This window comes from Melopsittacus undulatus, chromosome 10 (assembly GCF_012275295.1).
Source record: "Melopsittacus undulatus isolate bMelUnd1 chromosome 10, bMelUnd1.mat.Z, whole genome shotgun sequence".
NCBI lineage: Eukaryota > Metazoa > Chordata > Aves > Psittaciformes > Psittaculidae > Melopsittacus > Melopsittacus undulatus.
In genome coordinates this window covers 19,104,166-19,129,161 of record NC_047536.1, presented here as the reverse complement: position 1 = coordinate 19,129,161, position 24,996 = coordinate 19,104,166, and the positions used below count along the sequence as shown (strand labels likewise).

Below are 24,996 nucleotides of genomic sequence, written 5' to 3'. Positions count from 1 at the left end.
GGAAAAGAGTTATTCTGGAATGAAGTCCCACACATTAACATTGTGAAGTTTCAGTAAGGCCATCACTCATAAAATGTCAAAAGCAGGAACATAGGATAAGCAATATGGTACCTCCTCATAAAGCAATAGAACAACCCCAACTATATTTAGCTCTACAGCCCAAACAGGAGTCACAGCCAGAGCACCAACATACCCCAGTAGTATTAAAATGTCTTCATGAATACAGAAATGTTCACATGCTTGCTAGGAAAAGCTGAAAATAACCATTTGAATTGCTTTAGCAGCAGTTTCAATTAATAGGTCTATTTTCCCCATCTATGGGCAGAGGATTTGCTTGCTTAACTCCCATTAATGTTAACATGAGGTGGAATAGCAACATTCCTACTGCTGCACCTTCCGCTTAAGTTAAAGCAGAGTAATCCATTGTATTTTAACCTCTGCCCATTTTGCTCCCTCTCAGGAAGGAGCTTTAAACGTAAACTTGAAAAATTATTAGCATTACCTTGTGAAGAAAATACACTGGGTTGTGGGGTTTTTTGGCTATTAATCAACAAGCACAGCCATCTCAATAGACCAATTATAAATCAATTCAAATAAAGAAACAAATCTTCATACTAAAGCATACAGTTAAGTCAAATACAGCTTATAGGTCAGATTTTTGAGATGATGCACCTCCATCCCAAACAGAACAAATACTCCACTGGTTTCTGTGCTTACTCCCTACCACCTCCAACACAAAAAAAATTAAGCTGATGCTTCTGAAAGATAAATTCTGCTACAAGAGATGCCAATAAAACCTGGGGAAAAAGAAAAAGACAGAAAATGAAACAGTAAAGGACTCTGGTCCCACTCAAACAATTCAGTGTAGGCAACTCTCAGGCTGCAGTTTCAATTGTGATCCATGTCACTCTGAAGTTCACTATGGGCTGGGTGCCTAATTCTGTGGTACAGACTATAGGCACACATACCAACAGTAGAGGCAAAATCCCAAAGACCAATTAATCCTCACCAAAACCAGAATGAGACAGAGCATGTTTAATGGAAGACTGAGGGCTCATTTCATTCAAGCAAATACCAAAGAAGCGTGGACACTAGGATGGGGAAAAAACTGTTATCAGTGTCATCACGTGGGGAAGAATTTCCACTGAACATCAACACAAGGAGCTGTGAGCTCAGTTACTGGGAAAATTAAAAGATAGGTCAGCCACAGTATGCACTGAGATCCAACCTGTAGTTCCTCAGGGCTCTGCCTACACATGATGTGGTGCAGTGGGTGCAAGAGGCAGCTGCCTTCTCATTGGGATCAGGAGCGACTGCTTGCTGACAGTTTGTCACAACACTGTCTTGAATATTTGGGAGTTCCATTTTCAAACATCTTTTTTATGCTAACGATTTCCCTACATATGTTTTGAAATGTTTTAACTGTTCTGGTTTGATTCAGTGAGCCCATGGTACTGTGCTTTGATGTGAACGCAGCAAGAGCTGCAGCAGTGAACCCATCCAGGACCTTCCAGTAGCAACAGGAGATGAAGAAGCAAATTCCCATGCTGCCTGGGAGAGCAGGGTCTGGTGAAAGATGAGAACAATGTACTGCTAGGACAAGAGTACTGGTTTTGCCTCTCACAGAAAAGGGAATTTCTATTCTGTATGAAACCCTGCCATTTTTAACTGACTTTTCAAACCAAGCAAGAAAAGGTCAGCATTTCTATATGCCAGAACTGTTTTAATGCTGATTCAGAAGTATTGGCATCTCCCTAACAATATAAATCTCAAGCACTAATATGGCACCAAATAATAAAACCATGAGTCTAAGAGAAGTCAAGCATAAAAGTGGCACAAAATGTGTAAGCATCCCCCCATCAAAACAAGGACTGAGCATATGTGCCCACAGAATGAAGCTGCATTTTCATCAGAGGCTCCCAGTTGTTTCTTCTCCATTTCCTTCCTCTCCATGCTATTTGTCTAATGCTCAGCATTTAAAAACTAACTGTCCTATTACAGAATAGTAACAGTAATATCCTCCAGAATAATTTTAACCCCTTTTTCCAATTTTTGCTATTTCCTTATATAATACATCTTTAAAATTAAATGCTGTAAAGTTGTCTGGGTTTTCTAATGCAAAGGTGGTCTACAGAATATCAAACTGTAAGGCAGTCAGCCATCATTCTCCTCACAATTCCATATGCACAATTTCCCTTCTAACATGACTGACATACAACACCACAATTTCTCTCTGCAACTAATGCAGCTGGAAAGAATCAGGCTTTTGTGTTCTGCATCAGACATTTAAGCTGAATATATTTATACTCAATGTCTCTTAATAAAAGGAAACATGTTAATTTATGGGCAGCAGTTCATAAACAGCAGAAGCCACTGATACCAACAGCAGCACCAAGGGAGTTTCTGCCTTTCAGCTACTATTAATGACAACTTCAGTGGGATTTGTTGAGGTGACTTATGGCCCCACAGGTTTGAGAACTGCAGAGTAAGAAGTTTCTAAAAGGTTTGGAGCCTTTTCTTTAAGATGTGTGTAGGTGATGAAGATGCTCAGACATATTCAAAGTAAAACCAAACTCCAACCACCAAACACTCAAGTCCCACAGAAGACAGCATTTTAGACTTTTCACATAAAGCAACATTTTTGTTTCACAAGAAAACCTTCCACTGGGCCTTACTGAAGATTTGAAATAAGGTATTTCTTTTCCCTCTGCAAACACAACTCACCTGAAGCTGGGGAAGAAACCAATCACAAGCTTGACTGCATGTGTTTCAGCACAGATGATCTTTTGCACTATGTTTACGCTATTGCTTTCTGTACAAGGACATCACTGCTATCTAACTTCCTACCTTCTCTCCACACCTCCAGTAGTTAAAGAATCAGTCACATGATGAGATTCTTCTGGAAAAGTTAAGTAAGAATTTTCTGGGTAGAGGAAATAAGTTGTTACAATAACAAGCAATTTACTAGCAGAATGCTATGCATACTGTATCATCTTATTTGTATTTCACAGTTAATCTCCCAGCTCACAAAAGTTTTATCGGATTGGAGACATGTGCTGTATTCCCCTTTATAAAATTTTACAGTCCCTTGCTATTCTCAGGGCTTGTTTTATAGGCAAAATTTGCTGCTTTAATCTCACCCAATTGTCATGTTCTAAATCACGGTGTATAAAAATGTCTTAAAAGGAGAGATGCACTGAAGGGTAGTACTTAATTACACTTACTGCCTTATTTAAATGTTATCTGTGCTTTGCCAAGTGCCAGGCACAGAGTAACCCAGCAGTGCAAATCTGCATAAACGATACAAGTCATTATTGGGCTTTTAATAGCAGCCCTGCTCTATGCAGCATTCTGATGAAGGTGTGTTCCTCCTCCTCTCACATTAGCTTGTGAGAATATTAGGTAAGGAGGCTGGGAAAGCTGGTAATTGGTAGGGTCTTTCCAGTCACTCTTCCCTTACTTATTTTGATCTCCTTGCAGAAGTCTCTGTAAAGACATTTTCAGTGGTCATCTTCACGAATCTAATGAGTCCTAATGAAATTGAAAAATGAATGCACAAAACAAACAGAAAGTCCATTTGTTCAGTGGTTTCCTACTTCTTTTGTAGTACTGCCTGTACAGAAGACCCTTTCCCCCCAAAATCATTGAAATAAATAAAGCAAATTAAAAATACCACCAAAATTTCAGGTAATTAATGTTTTGATTTCTGACTTCCAATTCCCCCACCCAAGCAAGTACAGCAAGGGACTGATTTGCCGCTGCACTAACTACAACTGACATACACTTAAACTCTGGCTCAGGAGAGCAGAAATGCAGCTTAGAGTACAACATATCTGAAGACTTTCTGCTTCATGCTTCAATCCCTGCTCCAACCACATATCAGACAGATCTTCACTGGACCACTTTAGCCAGATCACCCTGAGCTTGAGGGAAAGCCAGAGAGTGACCTTCTTGCTTAGGTTCATCATATTTAATGAACCACTGAAGGCAGAGTAAGTACCACAACACCCAGCAATCTACCCAGCAGCTTTATTTCTGGTTCGTATCACCAACAGAAATTCAATTAATTGGAGTTTTGTTTTGGTTTGGGAGTTTTGTTGGTTTGTTCCCTTGAGTGTGCTGTGCTCATGGTTCACCACTGACAAAATCTAGTACTAAAACAGTATTTTGTGCCAAGCACCCAGCAAGTAGATGTGAAAGAACATCACTGAGTCAACCCCAGATAGTCAGCAGCTTTCTATTCAAATGAAATTTCTTACTTTGTACACATTTCAAACAGTGTTGGAGCAGTCACAGTTATGCTTCACTACTCCTTATCCATAGCATGGTTCTGATCATGAGACATTACCATTGCTGCATGTAAGATAAACTACATTGTTCCTTTTAGGTATGTGAAATATATATGTACTTCTGTTACCAGTCACAACTGTGCTCAAACTGCCCTTAAGCAACTGTCTGATGCAATCCTCTGGCTAAAGCGTAGTGTGAGGAATAAAAGGAGGGGGAAGAAAATCAACTCAGAATAATTAGATATTTTATCATCTGATTTTAAGCATCTTCTTCTAAAGACCAGTTGTGTGAAATACTAACCACCCCTCAGCTTCACAGAGGGCTGAAGTGATGTAACAACTTGCATGGCAGAAGCTGAACCCCTCTGCAGAACCGGGCCAGAGAATAAATGGGTACAGCAGCTGATTTTCCAGCTCGAGGTCAGTGTAATCCAACAAGACCCTGGCAGGATGACTGCGCTGTAAGCGGCTCCCACAGTCCAGCGAGTGGACCCCGAGTAGTGTGCCTTCCTTTGGGCAGAACAAGAAGGATGTAAGGTAGCAAAAAAAGCTATGGTATTGGGAACATGCTGCTCCCAAGAACATAATTTTCTCTTAAAATGAAGAGCAGTATTTTCCAGACCACTGGTATCTGAAGCGCTGTGAAGAAGTTCACGTCTGTCTTAGGGGATCCCATCACACCTTAGCAGTGATTTTAATTAAAATTTTGATTACAAAAGTGCATAGTCCTCCACAAGTAATTTAGAGACTTAAAGATGACACATAACTCCAAAGTGCCTGAGACCCAGTGAGTAAAAAACTATAGGATTAGAGGTAATGAGTTGCCGGCTTCAGTTTGCTTCATGACTATGAAACATTCCCCCATGTAAAGACTCATTTGAGTAGCCACAGACTAAAATTTCTCTGGAGGCAGCTCAACCTTGCCACTTCCAGGAGCAGTCACTGCTTCACAGGGAAAAGCACATTAAAGAAATGGTACAGCAAAAACTTCACTTGTCATGATAGTCATAGGAAGACTGACTCCTTTCATGGGTCTCCCCACACTCCTCTTTCCAACACACATACCAAGTTTGAAAACTCTGGGACTTCTCCAATGAATTCTGCTTTTTTTCTCTTTTTCTAAAGCAGTAATATTACAGGATTAATTACTTAGCAAGGTCTCTATAAACTCATCTGCCTTTGAAACAGCTACAAAAGCACAAGTGAAATTCCACAGATAAACAAACACAAACTCCCTTTTAATTAAGCACTGTGCCTCTCTGTAGGGGGTGACGGAGTGAGCAGATGCAGAGGGGATTGCCAATTAAGATACAGCTTTTTTGATAAGAAGGGTACAGCCATACACAGGAGGAAAAAGGAGAGGAACTTGCCATCCAAGTCATTATTTTAATTGGCTACTCAGGAAGATTATGCATTCCCCACCTCTGATGCTGCCAAAAAAGTATTACTGATCCAAAATACTAAAAAGCCATCAAGACGTGTTCTAACCTGCTTGCACTATGTGAGTACTAATGCTACCCGTGCTCCTGACTCACCCTCTTTGAGAAAACTCTAACACAGGGTGCTAATTCTCAGGGTTAATTAGGCAAAAATACAGAGAACTCTTGGATTTCATTTCCTGTTATTGATCATTATTATTCAATGAACACAGCATCCTTCGCAAAAACTTCTTGAAGCGAATGCACAGTATTTCCAGGCTAACTCAATTTAAAACAAAGATTAAAAACCATGTGCCTAGTTAAACAAATGCTGGGAAATTGCATGAATCAGGATGCTCACGGAGAGGGAACCTGAGGATGTACTGGTCATCTTCGGCATAGCACCCATTGATTTAACATCCAAATATTTTATGTGCATTGACCTTTATTTTTTCTGATCCTACCAGTGATGCTGTTATTGTCTCAGCTTCGTTGAAGAGATGCATATTAAGTTTCACTTCTGTTTTTATCTGGTTTTAATGGAAATGCAAATCAGTTTTTGCATGGCTTGTTCCATGCCTCTGTATCCATTGGGGAGGGGAAAAAAAGAAAACAAACAGGAAACCTGTTTTGATTTGCAGCCTGCTCAGGAATCTTCATCTTGGATCCTTATAGACTATGACTTGACTGCAGAGGATAGAGCACTGTGCAGGGGAAAATTCAGGCATGGGAACCCAGAGCTGCCTTGAGCCTTCTTCCCCTGAACACAACAGCTCTGTCACCCGGTCCTATCAAAACACAAAAGCAGATTGGGATTTCACTGTCTCCACTCAAAAGGATGCGACAGAAAAGGATCTCTTGTCTTTGAAAACAGAAAAAAGCTCAGTTCTTTTCGGAAATGGGATAACCAGAAATGTATTCCTGCCTTGGGAAGAGAGCCCAGGCTGCAGAGGTAAACTGGGGCAGAGAAGCTATGCCCTTCTGGGTCTCTCCAGCTGGCAAGTCAAAAACAGCATCATTACTAAATCTCACAGTTGTACAGAGCAAAAAAAGATTGTGGCCTTTATGGATGGACAAAAAAAGCTCATAAATGTGAACAATGTACTCTCAAACACTGCGGCCTGTCAAATGTGGAGGTTTTTTTAAAGGAAAAAATACACAATTTGAGAAAGAAAAGTGGAAAAGGAAAACAATTTACTGATTGGAAGATACACACGTTATTCAGAACCTGCAAAGCCTTCCAGGGGCGTGGCCCTGCTAAGGAACACTGTCTCCCTCAACCATTCCATGAACCCCATTACCCACTCCTTGAAGCATGTTGCTGTACTAATTACAGTCCTCCTCCTCATTGATTCGAAGCCAACATTTATCTTTTATTCTTGCTCCAATACTTTGCTTTAACTGATCTACCTTTTTTTTTTCCCCCTCATTTGCACTCCGCTCCAGTATGTTCTAATTTGCAATCAGGATTCTTTTCAGCTTTCATTTTCTTTTACTCATCTCCTTTCAGGGCTCCTTTCCAGGGCTTTCATCGTGCCACCAACTTTTCTGTGGTCCTGGCCCAGTTTAGATTCATCTTTCTCAAGAAAAAGTCACTACAAATACCAGCACTATCCCAGTGGAGTATCACCAGATATATTTCCACTGTTATAAAAAGAAAATCCTCGCCTGATGCAATAGCTACCTCTGACTTTCCACAGCTGCATTTTAGACAGAGCTCATGGATTGGCCAGTAAACATCTTACTCCTCTCCTGCTTTTAACTACAGAGCTCCCAGCTTACAGGACAAATCCTTACGAGTCCTTCAGTGCAGGACCTTACACTTTGTCTTGTATTAGCAATGAGAGGTCACGGTTTCAAAGCAGCAACTGCATAAACCACTGCCATTGCAGATAAAAAAAAAAAAAACTGAAACCCAAGAGCCTTAAGAACAAAACCTTTATTTCCTTTCAATAAAAAAAAGACAGACAATAATAACTCTCTCAATTTCTTCCTTTCTTCTCCCTGAGAACTGCTCCAATGCTATTGTCAGGATTAAAAAAGACAAAAAAATAAGAGGAAACTACAATGATACCCTCCTCTACTTGCTTACCCTGTAGCAAGTGCTCCATTTTCCCCTTTGAGGCTATTTATAATCACTGACATCATGGCACTGGGAGTTCACTGGGAGAGACTCTCCAATACACAATCAATACAGGATGCCCAACAATCCCCAACCCTTCTCAAACCATGGCAACTGTAGGGAGCACTGAGGGCCAGACCCCACAATGAAAGTTTCCCCCACCCCTCTCACATTTTCTAGGTACACTGCTAGTGCACAATGCTGGTAGGGGACTTGTAAAATACACTAAAGCTGGAACAGCTTCCCAGTGTTATCATGCTTGCTTTGAATAAAGTAACTGAGAAATATAAGGGAATTAAAGATATTTAAGTTATGATTGAAAAGGTGAAGAAGAAACCAAATTACAGCTAATTAATTCCTGCACATGAAAAGTTCATCTCTTACTACAGGGCCCCCTCATCTAGCAGAGATGCAATGCCGGGAAATCATAGCCAGATCCACCAAGGCTCAAAATGGAAACAAGATGCAATTTTTTCAATAAGGAGGAAAGTGCTTCTATCTTCAGTTTCCTTAGGTAGATCTTCCATCACTTGGATCCAGTACCACTACGTAATCCTGGACAATTTTCAAAAGGAAGGGAAAAACAAAACAAAACACAACAAAAGAGAGGAAGGAAGAGGGAAACTGTTTTCAAAGACACAGAAGGCAAGCAGAGAAAAGCGGCAGAGAATCAACTGAATCTAGGCAGCCAAGTCGAGAACCTCAATTCCTCACATACTGAAGAGAGAATCAGGGTCTAAATTCAGAGCTTTGAATCACTCTGTGGATGGTCTAGTGACTGTATATGGTCTTGAGGTTCCCAAATTAGATACCTGAATTGCATGCGACCACAGATATTGGCCACCTAATTTTCAGCTGGCACTACAAGGATTTGGATACCTAGCACTGATTTTAATTTTTTGCTTAACTGTGATGACATATCAAGTTCTGATTTTTGAAGAAGCTGATGCTGCAACTAAAGTACACAATACTCTGAGCCATCTACATGCTTAGTCAAAATTTACTACCTGCAGCATGCTATATTCATATACTTGATATTTCAGCTTCTAAAATTAATACAGATATAGAAAGATATATTTATTTGCTATAAGCATGGACAAAGCAAACTTCACGCCAACAGGATGTGAGCAAACAAAACCACAAAAGTTGTTTTAAAGATCTCATCGTCGATGCAAATCACATTGATGACTGCTTTTTACAGGCAGGTTTCATAATTCCTTGCTTCTGTCCTTGGCAAGTCTATTCTTTGAAACAACTCTTCCATTATCATACAACTTAAAAAGCAAGCAAACAGCAAACTCCTGCCTTTCTGCTGCTAACAAAAACTCTCTCAAACATAGCAGTGCTTGAAAAAGAATGTTAAAGTCACTAAACTTACACATAACTCTCACTGGACTTTATCTGGTATAGTATATTGTCAGAAAGCAGAAAATGCAGGTTGGTCTCATTCTCTGTAGTAAGACAGACATTCCTTCATTTTAACAAGGTACCACTGCCAATATTAGCCCTGCTGTGTAAAACCCTGATGCAACGATTTCGTTATTTATACAAGTGCAGTGAAACCCAGCGAGATCAGATCGAAGGCACCCTCCAGCAGCTGGCCTGTTATGGCTTAGTAGTGGTCTTGGCAGTCCTGGGGTAATGGTTGGACTTAATGATCTGAAAGGCCTTTTCCAACCTAGCTGATTCTATGTTTTCATGCGACACCTCTGAGAAGCAGCTCACATCCCCCAGACCTCGCATCAGGGCAGCTCCCAGAGCACTGCCACAGCCCTGCCAACAGCCAGGTAGTGCAGCCTGGAAAAGGCAAGCACACAAACACAGCTCTAGACACCTACTTCACAGTCAGAAATCAAGTCATGTCAATGGTTGGAACAAGATTTTAACTGAACATTTAAATTTTTCCATCTTCTATCACATGGTTGATGCAGTGAAGCTGGATGGTATCTTCATGCAGAGATGCCAATGCTCCTGGGGCCTATCCTTCTTCCAAAGTTCTGCAGCACGAACAAGGGTTAAGCACCATGAACTGACTGGGCAAACAACCCCACAAACCTCAGGTGGGCTCTTGGTGTGTTTGTTGATCTCCATGAACTGAGGAGATGCACCATCCCTGGATACATTCAAGGGATGGATGGATATGATTCTCAGCAACCTGATAATAGTGGAAGATGTCCCTGTTCACTGCAAGGGAGTTGGACTATACCCTTGAAGGTCCCTTCCAATACAAAACTATACTATGATTCTCCTTTCTCTCAGCTTCTATGCAGTGACAGACCTCCTCAGAAGCAGGTGAGCTGTCTACTCTTGTGTCTCTAACTGACCTCACTCAAGAGTGTGTCATGCTTTGTTTCTACCCGCACACAGCATTTCCACCTCAGTACAAAGGGCCAATTAAACTAGCAGTCATCTGTATGAAGGATCATGAAACAACATAAGAGAAGCAATTAGCCCTGGAATGAAATCAAGCAGAGATTAGCTGGCTGGAGGTATTAAAGCACGCTTGGTGAATGCAGGTTCATCAGTATCTTGAGCTCAGTTGAACTCGTGATCCATGATGGCTTCACATTAACTTTCTTTCCATCTGGCTGTCCACAACTACCTCTAAGTCACTGAGGAAAAGTGGGAGTGAAAACACAAAGCTCAAGCACCTTAGCAAGAGAGATGCATGGAGGAAAACAGAAATAATCTTTTGTTGCCACCAGATTAAGGCACCTGCGATTGGAAAGATGCTCCATGGAGCAGCCACCCATTTAGAGAAAACCTAGGCTTGAATTTAAGGTGCTGTAAGAGATGGCAACTGGCTGTTTCAATGTCATCACAAGATTCTGAGGATGTCTGTGAGTCTTAAAAGTCTGCTCACTGCCAAGACAGGTAGTCCGGATTTCATCATTAAGAGGACAGTATGTACTTCTACAACAAATGCCTTTTTTAATATAAGGTCACCATCATGGGCCAGAGAGAAAATTCTTGCTAAGACAGAATTTGGACATTGTGCTGATTTCCTCTTGAGGGCCCTGTAACCTCTGGACAAGACTTCCCTCACCTTTCAGTGAACAAGATGACAATTTAGCAAGTAAATACTTTCTGCTGCTACAGCAGAGAGAGGTTTGATAGCTCCATTAGCCTTGGCACATAAGGTCACAAGGAACATGTACCCACTGTGACCTGATGCTTCAGGAGACACCAACAGCACAAAAGGATCTGGGAACACCAACTGGCTGAGGTGGGCGTTTACAAGGAGTGTACTTTTCTCCCACTGCTTCTCATTACAAGACTTCATATATATTTGAGATTCTCCTGCTGAGAACACAGATAAGCTTCTAACATTAAACTTCCCATAAAACAGAGTTACAATACAAGGCTAGTGACAAATGCTGGCATCAGAAGCCTGCAGTACTGGTATTCTGCTAGGGTTCTGTAAAGCAATGAACAAAGACGTAGAGAGTAAAATAAAAGTCTGTTCCCAAATTCTAAGTTTATTTCTGGAACCTTTAAAATGTGAAACACTCATCAAAGTTCATTTGCTAGATATGCATACAGCCCTATGCCTTGATACTTCTATATATACATATATATAGAAGTATATATATACATGGATACTGCTATATACACAAGAAACTCTAATACAACATTTGGTTTCAGTCAGCATTAGTTCTAGTGTTCAATTTATTCCACACAATAAATACATTAAAGCTTATTACCATTGATCAACTCTATCTTGCAAACCTCAGGGCACCACTTTGAAAACTGTCATGGTGAAACTCAGCAGTGTCTTGCAGAGTGACATGACAACCCTATGCTGACGTCCCAGAGATGCAGATGCATCGTTTTCACGAGTTCTGATTCTGACCCCACAACTCTGAACAAAGCTGTAACATTGCAGGTCAGAGCAGGACAGAAAACAATCCCAAACCAAACCACCCACAAACCAAACACACAATGCCCACAGCATATTAGGTAAAACATACCCAACTTCTTTCACTGGCTTTCTACAGCTGAGCATTTCATAAAAAAAGCCAAATGTTCAAAGACACAGACCACTGAGTTTAATTTCAATACAAGAAAAACTGATAGAAAATACAATAAAGGATAGAATCAGTGGCTGCATTATATACCCACGAAGAGTCAGATATTTTGCAGACAGCAGCCATGCACAACAAATCTGTTAGACTCCCCTGAAGGAGTTAACAAGCCATATGAGTAAGGTGACATGTGCAACATGGTATGCGGGGATATGCACATAGCTGATGCAGTACATGTAGCTTATCCCAAACCCCTCAGCAAAGAGTTTCAAAGAATCCTAAAAGGAGCCTTAAAAAGAGGCAGGCTATGGTGGGATAGAAAGAAAGGGAAACTTAAGGATCAACAACTAATAAATAGATAAGATAGATAAGATAAATATAGGTAGATAGAAGAATAAAAAAATCATTTGTCACAATGATGGGGGAAGCTATGAACACATCATCTCTGCATCTATGTTGAGACCCATACTAGTCTATATACCCATTAATGGCCTGAGAAGAGGGGTGGGAAGGTAATTAATTGCCACACTTCTCTGACAAAGCAGAATGATTAAGAGTAGGCAAAATCATAACTGACATGAAAGCTGCAGAAGAGTCTCAAGACACTGTGATTGGACAGCAAAATGACAGAGTAAATTAATGTTAATAAATGCAAACTACTGCACTGAAAAAAAGGAGTATGACTGTCCACATAGATTGACAGGCTCTGAATCAACTGTTCTGATGCAGAAAAGAGATTCAGTCATTACAGACAGTTTTCTGGAAACATCAGCTCAGCAGCAACCAAAAAATGGCAAACCATGGCAGAATTTTTTAGGAAAGATATCAAGACTGAGATACAAAATACTATTACAGAACAAAATAAACTTGTTATTTATCCGCATCTTAAAACTGCATATATTTCTGGTTTTCCCATCTTTAAAAGAAAACATACAAAGACATGCAACTGCAATGGATCAGAAGAGCAAAATTATTCCTTAACAGCTTTTTATGTTAAGAATGCATCAGAAGTAGGAATACATTTGGGCTCTACAGCTTGAAGAGAAGTCAAACCACCTAGGACTGATAGATACCACAGACAGGATTCTGGGCTACATGAGCCTTTCGTCTGACCACCTTAATTGCTCTTACTTTCTCGTGAGGTAGAGGACACTGTAAGGACAATTTCTGCTTTCTTGTGAAGTGTTAGTAGGATAAGCCAGAGCATGTTTAGATAAATGGTACTAATTGTGTTGAGGTCTGTAAGAGACACTTCTCTCATTTCCATCTGCCCTGGAAGCAAAGATATTTAATAAGTAGTTAACCATTCAGCTCACAATGTGCCATAAAATTTTACCTTTGGTCTTATTAGGGTAACAAATGGAAAATATTGTATGAGGCTTGAAATTACGGAGTAGATCAGATTCAAGTTGCTTCATAAGTTAGAATAGAAAAAAAAAAAAACCATCCAGAGCCACCTACACTATCTCCCACCCCAAAAATCACAGTTCCAGCTTCACCTGGACACTGTGTTTTCTATTTCCATCTGAAAAGCTGCAAGTTCTATTTTCTTTCCTCTACAGACTGTGAGAAAAAACATCTTTTGCATATAAAGAGTATACACAGAAAGTACTAAACACAGCACTGAACACACAGACATCTTAAAATACCAGATATTAATACGCAGGTTGTGCTAGAGCACCCTGAGTCCATGGGACAATTTACGGCCGTTTTAGCCTGAAGCTACAGGTCCAAGCTGCCTGAAAAGCCAAATTCCAGCAGATCAGAAGTTACAAGCATGGGTTAAGAAATGCAAAATGGGTTCAAGCAGATCGGAATCCTCCCATAAGTGGAGGAAAATGGAAGGGACAAAAAAGCAGCATTTTAATCCCTGTAAGAACACTCTTGCATAACATGAGAAGCATATGAAGACCAATGGTCCTTGTGTCATTAATTATAAAACAGCCTTTTCCCACCTTAAAACCAACACTTGCTCTCCTGAGAAAGCAATGGGTAGGGATGGAGCCAGTCACTTGAGGCAGATGCTCTGTTACACCAGCAGCAGCACATTCATCTTTTGGACCCAGCTTTGGAAGCAATGCTTCCACTGCCACCACAGCTTTTCACATCATGTTTATGAGTAACTACCAACTGCTGAAGACAAAAAGTTTGTATAAATACTTCTGACTTATTTCAGTTCACAAATCTCCCCAGTCTCTCTTAATGTCTCTTCTTCTCTGTAAACAAAACAAAATACAGTAGAATGATGGCAGTCCTGACTTACTGTACAGTCTGATGATGAAACCACCCCTACATAGTAACTATTAATGCACTAAATCACATAAGAAACACTTTTGCTATTTATAAGGCTTCCATGCTGCATCATTTTTCAAGAGATCTGACTGAACAAATACACTTCCAGAGGAGTCAATTAAAGGGGACACAGCCAAGGGTTTTACAGCCACCCTGAGAATGACCTTCACCTCATTTTTAAACCATTTTTCATTTTCTAAGTTATACAGCTTCACTATTCAAGACAGAGCAGAGACTACTGGCAACGCACTCGTACTAAAACTATTCATGGTGTGCCATTTGGAGAGCAAAATAATAGTCACTTCAGATACAGACTCAAACACTGACAGAGTAACACATGCTTGCTAGTTTAACAACATTATGCATTCTGGCTCTGGAAATATGCTGTAATATACTGGCGGGGGGAACCAGGGACTAAATGAAATGCAGCTCCCACCAATGTACCAGTGACAGCAATCCCCAGCATTGCTAGGACACACTGGCTGTGCAATGCATGCACCCTGCTTTCCTCCTCCAAACTCCTATTCCAGCCATGGGATGTGAACCTTTCATAACAGTGCAGTTCAAAATGAGAACAATAGTGAAATTTCACTGTAACTTTTTTCTATTGCTGACTCAACCATAATATCCTCCATGCCAGTATTAAGACCATCATTAAATATGTCACTTAAAATCATTCACCTCTGACTTCACCAAGTACCTTCAGGAAATACCTGTTAACAGAAAACATTATTATTGTTAACACTGAGGAACTGGTGTGTAGGTGGTTTTTGTCTAAACCAATAAATAAAATGCCCACCTTCAAAATTATTTTAGAAGTGTGAAATTAAAGCATTTAACAGGGTGTAATATCAGCCTGCACATGGGTCCATGCCGTAACTGTCAGAGAGATACAGGTTTGAGCAGAGGAATTTAGAAGTGCCTGTTGCTCAAGAGCTCCACTGCTGAAGTCAGACAGAAAGAGAAAGGGAAACAAGGAGAACAGGATGAAATAAAAAAAATATCAAACCAGTCTGTTTTTCAGACAGTTCAACCAATACATCAAATCTTTTATTCGCACCTTCAAAAACCATCATCTGTTGCTCATTAAGTACTGCACACCTGACCCCATTCCCAGTATTTTCATTGACACCAGTGGCAATAGGATTGGCTTCTTCCCTGTAACTCAAACCTGTAACTTGCTCTTGAATATCTTATTCAGACCTAATATTCGTTTTAAGTATCCATTTCTGGCAAAGTGCAAAATAATCAACCTATCAAAGCACTGCAGTTTCATCATTACATCCCCCCAAATTAATCATGTTTCAGTAAGTGCAAGGCAAGCCTTTTGTAGCACACTCTGTTAAGCAGGAACAGATAAAGGTGGATTTCCCATTGCCTGTACTGAAACAGCAACACAGCTAATGATTTCCTACAGAATGCTAGTGCAAGCTCTGTGAACAAAACCACAAAATAATTCAGCTCTTCAGGACCAACGTGTAAGCAGAAAACTGAGCTCCAGTCTGTAAGGGCTGAAATTCTTCTTTGGTCTTACTGAAACAAAATTAGAAGCAGTCAGGCGAAATAAGGTACATTCTTGCTCTGAAGTTTGTTTTGGATTCACTTCTTTCAGAAGTCACCAACACCAAAAGATGCAATTTGAAAGCTGGAATATCTGTAAAGCTGATAATGTAAACCTGCTAAAATTCAGGGTTAGTGTTTTACCCAAGCGTGACAGTAACAACAGTGAATTTTATCCTCCTTCAAACAGATGGAATAAGGTAGAAAATCCACTTACATCCCATTTATACCCATGAAATAAGCTGCAAGAGGAGCAAGGCTGCCCCTGCTGACACTCAAAAAAAAAAGTTTATGCTTTCTGCATAAATAATTTTGTAATTCAAACATGTGTATAAACAGAGATTTACAGGCTACCTTTTAAGTCATGACAAGGCTCTCATACCGCACACTATGGCTGTGCATTTTGTGTATCAACATGGACAACCCCCATGATAGCTAAAGCTTCACTCCCCAACTTCGCTCTTCCAAAAATCACACTTGCAACAGCCTAAAAGCCAAAATAAAAGCTGTGGGTTGCTGCAACACAGAGTTTTGAAAGACTTCAAAAAGTTACTGGAGCAAAACAACTGCACAAGATTCTTCTGTAAGAAGCCAGGCCAGCAGCAGTCCGATAGCTCAAAAGAGCTCTCATTTAATTAGCTGTTTGCTATGTATAAGAAAGGCTGTAGGAAGTGCCCAGTGCTGCATCCTCATTTGTGCTCTGCTCTGATCCATACAGCAGCAATTCAGTCCTGAATGAAACAGAGCTCATTATCCAGCAGAGATGAACTCTCCTCAGGAGAGAGGTGTTTCTCCTGCTGTTAACAGCATCGGCTCGACACCATTGCCCTCACAGCCTGCTCCTCACAGAGAATTGCAGAGACGTGAAGACAATACAGGCAGCTTGTGCATGGAAAGAACCAGGGAGAGCCGGGCTGGAAGCAAGGATGGAGATCAGTTTCTAATGTGAGTGGAAACACAGACCCTTCCTAACTGGCTGGGCAGGTAAGAATTTGAAAGCAAATCCAAAGATAGCTCTGGTTTGAATTTGCTTTTATAAGCCAGAACAGAAGATGGGAGAGCCTTCCCTGGGCAGCTGACTACCCCCCAGCTCACAGGCACCTCCAAACAATGCTCCTTTTTGCTTTCCAAGCAGTACATTTCCACATCTGCCAGTTGGGCACACTTCCCTGTCTAAAGGAGTGTTAAGATCCTCACCGTCATCCTCTGCAGACTCTTAGCTTGTGCTTTAAAAAAACACTTCCATTTATTTAGCAAGTGTCCAGTACAGAGCTGGGTCATGCTCTCTGATCAAGCAGGGCAGTGTTTGGAGCCCTACTCAAACTGTCTGCTGCTACCAGGGTGAGCAGCTTAATCTGTTCTACTTCCTTATAGCCTCAGCAACTGGTACCTCATTGACTTAAGTGGTGTAAAAGCACCAGTACTCCCCGTTCTGAAGAACGCAGCCCTGAAGCCAACCCCAGCACCCAGCATGCCAGTGACAGATGGGGAATGAGCCAGGTCTCCACAACACTGCCTTATTCAACCCAGTTGCAGCAACTTCCCATCATTTTTTTTCCCTTCATGCTTATCATCTTGCTTTTATCTAGCGGTGTTTTAACAGCTGTTTTCTTCCCACATTAAACTGACATCTCTGACAAAACAAAACAGATGCCTAACTCTCCTGGGTTTCCTCACAGTATGCTACAGGGGAGCAAACCTCTACTGAACCATACTGCCTGTTTGCCTGAGCACAGATCTTACTCTTAAACCAAATACCATTCCCACCTTCAAAAAATATATCAAATTAAATAATAACCTCAGTGATAATCTTTTGCTCCAACTTTCCTCCCCCAAAAAATAGCAGGCCAGCCCTCCAGCAAGTGACACAACTGGCACAGGGCCGGGAAAGGCAATGGAGCTGCTCTGATTTAGGATAGCTAAAGATCTGGCCTGAAGATGAGTCATGTGGATTGCTTGCTGCTTGAATTTTAACTAATTCAAGGGGTCTGGCTTTGGATTTGTTTTCTTTGTTTTGTTTCTCTCTGGCAGTGCTGTAAAGCTTCAGTCACTGCAGGCCAACTCCAGCACTTCTTCCTAAATATTTAGGAAAGCTGCTGAACATTTAGAAAGGAGTTGGACTCACAAGATTTTTCTGCTTCTTGGATTTGGACACATCTTTTCTATCCTGCTCTGACACCTGAAATAGTCCATTAACCTACAGACCGAGGCAGCTATTTTTGATCAAGAGGTGAAAAAACAGAGCTTGGCTCTGAGCTTCAAAACAAGAAGGGAAGAGATAAAAAAACCAAACAAACCACAGCAGGAGGGTGGCTTTGGGACTCCCTTCCTCACAGTCAGTCGGAGCGATGTGTCTGCTGGCATTTTTGGGTGCCTTGCACGAACACGGTCTGTTCTCCCTCTGCTGAGCAATCCAAGCACTACAGAGAATAATGGAGCGGCACTGCAGCAAGCCCTTCAGTCGCAGCACTATTGCAAAGAACAAACTTTTTTTTCTCAGGCTAGCACCAGAAAAAAAAGGGGGAAAAACAGGCATGGAGATCTGCTCAGCTGCACATTAATGACTACCAAAAGCCAGGCTGGAGCTGCCACCCACCACGGCAGAACTCAGGGCTGAGCACAGGTCTGCAGAGCTGTACCTGGGCTGGCATAAGTACCTGCTCACAGTACATCAGCCAAGGGCCGATGACAGCTACAAACCAGGCAAACCTCCAGAAAAGGCAGAAAAGATTTTAACTTAATGGTTAGCCTGGCTGCCATGCTTCCAAAGAAGAAATGAGCCTGCTCATGTCCTCCATACACAAGGCATGGATAAAAACACTACCAATATTTCAGCTGCTGGGGTGATCCTAGCACATCTTGGCTCATCCCAGCAGTGGGTATCTCCTTGGACATGGTCCCAGAACTGCTCTTCTGCACTCATGGTAGTTCTCCATTCTGACAAACTCTACCATTCTCTTGGGACAAAAAAGGGGCCATAATAGGAATATTACCATAACCCAGTGCTACAAGTTTACCACTTTCCTACACATTAGATTCAGGAAGGTTTCCATGCAACACCAGATCCTTAAAGCCATCATTACTTTAAAAAACAAAAAACAATACAACCCCAGTGTCTGTACCAGTTTCTCTGGCTAATCTGAGTGGTGATGCTGAGATTTCATAAAGCTTTGACCTCCTAGGAGGAACCAGAATCCCTCCTAAGAAGAGGAGGAGATAATCACTCTAGTGCTCCATCTCCAGTGAAAAGCCAAATCCTCCATTTTTCAAAGGAGAAAATAAACCCCACAAACCACAAAAAACCACCCCAACAGATCCATTTTCATTGCCTCTACTCAAACTCAACAGAACAGCTGCTAAAACTATGTCAGAAATCAAGGTGCAGGTGAGTGAAATAAAATAGGAAAAGGCTTGACACCAGAACAGTAAGATTTTAAGTGTGACCCATTGGCTGGCAATGTCAAGGGGATACTTCTGAACCATTTCAAAACAAGTCAGATAGAAGCCACATCCAGGTGAACTGTTATTGAGCATGGCTGAGAGGGAAAGAAAGCATAGAATTCACAGGAAAAATGAACTGATACAGGGATTATAGTTGCATAAAGTTACTTAAAAAGGCATTGCAAAATCCTTTACCGTGTTTAGTAAACTACTGCCCAGAAAAGAAGTAACAATATGTTTTCAAAGTACTCCAGACATATTCAGCAAAAATCACTTATTAAAATCAATGAGAGACAAGCTGTTAGCTGCACGTCATGCTGGAAAGCTGCAGGTGAAATGCAGGAAGCTCTTGCACTTCCACTCCATATCCAAAAATTGAAACACTTTCAGTTACCTCATAAATCAAAGTTCGTCATTAAGCTGCAGCTAAAGTGCTATCTTGCCAAAACCTCCGGAAAAGCATCGAGGTAGCTGTTAATTATTTTTTATACAGTCACTCAGGAAACGTTTCCCGGATGAGGGACTATGGGCTGGCACAAACCCTGCCGCTGTTACTGTTTGGGGGGGTGGGGGGGCGGCAATGGCATCGAGGTGTATCTGCTGGTGGCTGGAGATAAATGGACTCCAAGGGTGATTGTATGTGTGAGCTTTTAGGCTGAGCTACTTCCCACTTCAAGCACACCTAAAAGACTTGATGTAAATTGATAACAGTGCCTGGGATTTTCACAAATAAAATAAAAGCAGGAGTAGACGAAGGAGAAAGTTAATTTTTCACCTAGAGAACTGCAGTGTTAGAAGATTGCCCTGGAGGCTTTAATCAATGCAAGTGAATCTTTTATCCTTTTCTCCAGTATTCCCAAAATAAGTCAACAAGATACCAGCACTTTCTCAGCATAGTGACCACTTCCCAGCAAGCCTGAGTTCAAGTCTTTATCAAAAGAACTAAAGAAATGCATTATGATTTCAAAGAAAAATAGAAAGTGAGGAAACAGAAGCAGCAGGGTAACCTTATGAGGCATGAGAGGTGTTCAGAGAAACATTTTTACTTCTTTTATTCTTGAGGATGATTAGAAGCAAGCAAAGACTGGTCTAACCAGGTACTGCTGGTGCCCAAAACCACCCACAGCTACCGTGGCCCTTAAGAACAGCAAAACACTTGAAGAATGCACATCACCATCAGACACTATCTAAAGGCATTTCTAGATCCACAACCTCGTCTCCCATGAGGGAAACACACCTACATGTCCATCTGCTTTATCACACATGACATAAAACTCCCAATGTATTCAAGCAACTTCTGCTGCACCCATCTAATAACCCATCACCTGGGGGATCCACACACACGCACATTGCATCCACACACATCACCTTAAGTAAAGAGCAACAGACCTCCTTATGTAACATAGTTCTATATATATATAATTATAAACAGCTGAATAAATTGCCCTGCCTGTCTGAAAGTTTCCTACAGATTCTTTCTATTGGCCAAATGAAATGCAGGCAAGAAGCTTTCTCAAGTCATGAGTCAATTCACGACCCCACCTTCAGCTGCAGCCTGGATAATCTGTTTCTCTGAGCATTTAAAAAAATACAAGTCTCTCCATAATTTCCTCTTTGTAACAGTTTGAATGCAAAAACAAAAAGTTGTCACTCCTGAAGTTTTAAAAGCTTTCTGCAAAATTTGCTACGTTACTGCAAAAGCAAAGAGGTGCAAATGAAAAACATCAGGGGCATATGATCCGTAATGCTTCAAAGTGTTGGAAGTTTCCAGAAGGCACGATAAGGATGAAGTCAACATCCTCAGTTGTTGTCACATCACTCCAGCACAAGTATCTCAAGGACTTCAAGGGGCAAAGACAAAGGTAGTTTTCCAGAATACTGCAAGAGCTGTACCTATGCTAATCAGAGGGTTCACAAGCAGAGCTCATGTTCTGTATTACTGAGAGGTTCTGCTCTCATAAGAGCTTTTACTATAAGGCACATTGTCTGGCTTGTTTCAAAATGATGACTCCCATTTTCCCATTTATCAGTATTTTTTTTCCCTCAAATTAGCATTCAAAAATATAGCTCTTCCTCACGGAAAAAAAAAAAAAATGAAAAAAGTATTCTGAAATACAGGAGTGGATTCTCAACAGATACACATCAACATGAAAAATCAATTGAATTATGTTAATTTATGTCCAACTACCATAATCGGGATTTCTCTCCTTTGAGAGGCAACTGGGACAATTATGGTTACTTATAGCAGAGGCTATTCCTCACTGCACAGAGCAGGAGAGCTTGTTCCCATCCTTGTGTAATGTCACAGAGCAAATACACCCGTCAGAAGGAGCACTCCGTTCAGCACGCTGACGCCGGAACGGCACCGGCTGACCTGTTCTGCCCAGCACACAACTGAAGGGTTGTTGATTTTCCTTTCCAATGAGACACTATGTAAGTGTTGATTTAATGGTTCATTTATCAACCCCTCTGAATATTAAGCAATTCATTTTGACTTAATTTGGACAATTCAATTTCACCCATCCTCTCTCCCCTTGAAAAATGGGAACTGCTGTCTAGAGAGAAACTGCTTTAAAAGTTGACTTAAGAAGTACTTGGGGCCATAGGCTTTATACTTTTTCATAGGCTGATGTATATTTCTAGCTGATTTGGTTTTTGCCTTGTATGCATTATATGTGAACTTTACAAAAACTAAAGCAAAGGCACTTCAATGAACATTCTTACTGCTGGCAGACCAAAGCCCATCTGCTGTAGTATTGGCTACTCCCCGAGACGGCCACCAGAACATTAAATGTGCTGTCAATACAACAAGCCTGTAAAAAATCCGTAACACTTCGGGAAAGGAGCTCCGCGTTGAGAATCCATTACTTTTCTTAGAAAGTTTTTGTTACTGGATACATTTTCCCAACCGAAAAAAACAATAATCAATGCAGGGCACACCTGGGCTTTACCCTCCCATGAGGGCAGCGTCTCGTATCCTTAAGTTCGCACCTCCCGGAGCAACAACGGGAACGGCCGAGCCAGGGAAACTCCCCAGGCACCTGTTGGCCGTCCCCTCGGTACCCGCCCGCTGACCCCACCGCCCAGTCCGATGCTCCCACCGCGTTTTCTCCCCGATTCAGCCTGCGTTCACCGGCTGCTCCCGGAGCACTGAATTCCCTCTCCAAGGCACGCTCTGAACACTCAGCCCACCAGCTCCGTCCTGCCGCGCACCCCCGGGCCACTTCCACAAGTCCCTTCCCCGAGGGAGCACCATCACCCCCCTACACCTCGCGTCCCTCGGGGCAAAGCTCGGCCGCGCCACCCGGAGCGCGGGGCAGCGTCCTCCGGCTGCACAGAGCTCCTTTCCCCACGGCGCACGCACACACGGAGCCACCCGGAGGGGCCGCGGCTCCCCCGCGGAGGGCAGTGCCGCTCGGACCCCGAAACTCCGCCAAGTGCGGGAGCGGCGCCGGCCGAGCCGCAGACTCACCCGTGCGGCGGGGCGGGCGCGGCCCCTCAGGAGATCATGGCCGGCGGCAGAGCGGCTGCTCCGGCAGCGGGGGCGCGGCGCTGCCTCACATCGCAGAGCAGCGCCGACACCGACACGCGGCGCCCCGGCCCCACCGGGGGGGGGGGGGGGGGATAAGAGAGGGAGGGGAAAGGGGGCGGGACTGGGACCGGCTGTGCCCGCCCCATCCCGCCCCGCCCGGCCCCGGGTGATCGCAGCGGGCGCGGCTTCGCGCTCCCCACATCTTTTGGGGTTTCTTTCCCTCAATGTCTTTTTGCGTTCACCCACTTCTCTTCCCCCCTCTTCCTCATTTCTCTCATTCTCGTCATTCCTCACATTTTCCCACCCCCTTTCTTAGTGCTCCCTTTTCGCACGACTTCTTCCTTTTCCCCACATTATCTTCTCCCTTCCTCCTCTTTGTATGTTTTTTTCTCCTCTTCCTTTTCCCCATCCATCTCCCTGCTAAAGCCTTTTAGCAAAGGAGACTGCATCCAGCTGCCAAGTGGCCCTTTTCTCCAAGAAGATGGCCCCGGAAAGAGCAGCCCGCAGCAGCCTCTATGTGCAGCCCACGCACCCCCTGGGATCTGAGCAGACCCGAGCATAGCTGGCACAGGACAGCACTTCCAGGACATCTTTCCCTGCTGCCCTGAAGAGGGCTAAGATAAATCAGTGCGGTTTTTCCAAAGGATCCAGAAATAATAAAGGAAGCAAGGTTTAGTGTTCATTTCATGCTGAGCAGCTCTCCCTGCTTCTGGCTGCACTGACATACACTCAACACTCCACCTTTTGGTTCATCGGGCCCCTGAGTGCCCAACCTGCCAAGCATCATCCTGGTACTCAGCCACCCTGAGCGGGGCACAAAGGCTTCAGCAGCAAGACAGCTCATTTTCTCTGTGAGTTTCATGTGTTGGAAATTAGATCAGTGGAAATGTTTTTTTTCTGCCTTAAAAAGTTGGTTGTTTTGCCACTATATGCAAATGCTTTGGTTTTACCAGATGGCAATGGGTGCTTTCCCTACATGTTTTATTCCTGAGCTACGAAAGTAGAAAACTGAAAGAATCTGCAATATACTTGATAGCTACTGGTTACCAGGCCAGCTCATACTTGTATTCATGAAGAACTTGTCCATCACATACCCACTTGCTGCTCTTCCCTCTCTCTGTGAGCCCAGGCTCCTTGCTTCCTTTAAAATTCCAGTGAAGTGCCAGGTTTGGTTCATTGGAGGTTTGTAAAATCAGTTCTCAACTAAATAACATTAAACAAGGGGCACAGCTGAAAAACAAAACCTAAGCTGAAGATGTTCTCCTGTTTCACATCTTCTTCCCTCTCTCCATGTTAAGGACTTTTCTGAAGAAGAATGATTACTGATGACCTGCGGAACAACTTCAACAGAAGTATGGATACACACATCAGAGGGCCTGCTTCTGTCAATTTCATTGAGTTGCTACTACAGGACTATAAAGTTAATTGTTGGCAGAATTCTTATAGAAGTTTAGAAGTCCCCAGGTAACTCCTGATACTCTGTGACTGATGAGTTGCTACTGTGAAAGGGAACCTCAGTATCAGTAGAACAGCACGAGATAAAATTAAGTATAAGAAAACCCTGATTAACTGGAAAGAAGTTTCTTTCTTCCACGTCAGCATCAAACAGTTTGAAGGCCTGGTGGTTTTCTTGCCCATCTAAAAAGCTTATGAAAGACAGCGAGTGCTTTTAAACAGTATGTGGAAAGGGCATGAATGAATGCCCTATCCAGGCGCCTCTGTACAGGCACTCCTTCCACGTGCTGTAGGTTACATGGAAAATGTTTGTGTTCCTGTCATCTCCAGCTACAAATAACAGTGAAAGTACTGAAGAAATGTGACAGACCAAAAGAAAATAAAAGCACATCAGCAAAACTGGTATCAAGTACCATCAGTTCCATCGTCAGGCCAGCAACAAATGTGACCTGTGGCTGTTCATGTTCTTTTTTGTTGTTCCTTTAATTTTTAATACTTTCCTGCTGCAGATTCATGGCAGTTGCTGTCCTTCGTTTGCACTGACTTGCACTGGATCCAGTTGGCCAGCAATGGCAGGCAATGCTAGTTCCATTTAGTCACCAGAAAAAAAGCAATAAAAGCAAATATGTTTCCCCAAGGCCCCAGCCCAGAATGATGAAAAATCCAGACCAACAAACATATTTTGTTAAAATCAGTCTTAAGTGTCATCTCTGTTGCCACAGAAAAATCAAAGTAAGAAAAGAGTATTCTAGGCAAACTGATACATAAATGATGGGCCCTTCATAGCTCTGGTAATTGCATTCCAAAAACATCCCCACACTGGGAAAAGAGTGACAGTCTCCACCCCAGAACTGGGCAAGCC

General features: G+C 42.3%; 1 protein-coding gene across 4 annotated transcripts in view; it reads right to left on the bottom strand.

Annotated features, from left to right (window-relative positions):
• The window catches only part of SGCD (sarcoglycan delta), a 335,598-nt gene extending 312,867 nt beyond the window's left edge, over positions 1-22,731 (bottom strand). For 3 of the 4 annotated variants that reach the window (XM_034066623.1, XM_034066622.1, XM_034066620.1), the window contains exon 1: positions 22,620-22,731. The gene's annotated coding sequence lies outside the window, so the exon portion shown is untranslated. The remainder of the gene's footprint in view (positions 1-22,619) is intronic. The other variant, XM_034066621.1, reaches the window with a different exon arrangement.
• Positions 22,732-24,996: the final 2,265 nt, after the last annotated feature.